The sequence below is a fragment of the Octopus bimaculoides genome, chromosome 3 (genome assembly GCF_001194135.2).
Source record: "Octopus bimaculoides isolate UCB-OBI-ISO-001 chromosome 3, ASM119413v2, whole genome shotgun sequence".
Lineage (NCBI taxonomy): Eukaryota > Metazoa > Mollusca > Cephalopoda > Octopoda > Octopodidae > Octopus > Octopus bimaculoides.
In genome coordinates, this window is record NC_068983.1 from 51,352,239 (window position 1) to 51,352,937 (window position 699).

A 699-nucleotide genomic window follows, 5' to 3' on the forward strand; every position below is an offset into this window, starting at 1 on the left:
TATACATAGGTTTATAAATTTGTTTTGCAAACATTCCTGATGTGAAATCGTGTGTTGAAATAGATATTGTATTTCAGAAGGGTCATTATTTTATTTTTGCTAAATAAACACACGCACTATATATACATTTTTATTCACTCATCTATTATTGTTGTTATTTTTATTATTTTAACTCATGTCCATTGTCTGGAAATCTTTCGTCACACATCCGTGATCACTTCAGCAACACTTTTCGTTTTAGTGTGTGTACTTGCTCCACGCACTCCATTTTGTTCTTAGCTGTGTATCCTTATGTTCGCATGCGTTTGTGTCCTTGTTTTGTGTTTGTATGGATGGTGCGTGTGTGAGTATGTGTACGCACGCATACACACACGCACACATATACACACACATATACACACACACTAACAAGGACACAAACACATGCGCACACAAGGATACACATCATAGAAGAACAGAATGGAATAACCGGAGCAAGAACACACACGAAAATGAAAGTCTCACTGATGAAGTCACAGATATCGAATGAAAGATCTTCGGACAATGGACATGAATTAAAATAATAAAAAAAAGAGTAATAAACGAGTGAAGAAAAAAAACATATAGTGTGTCTGCTCATTTGGCCAAAACATGACCACCCCCAAATACAACAAAAAATATATAAATAGATATACATATAGTCAGAAATTAACATATATA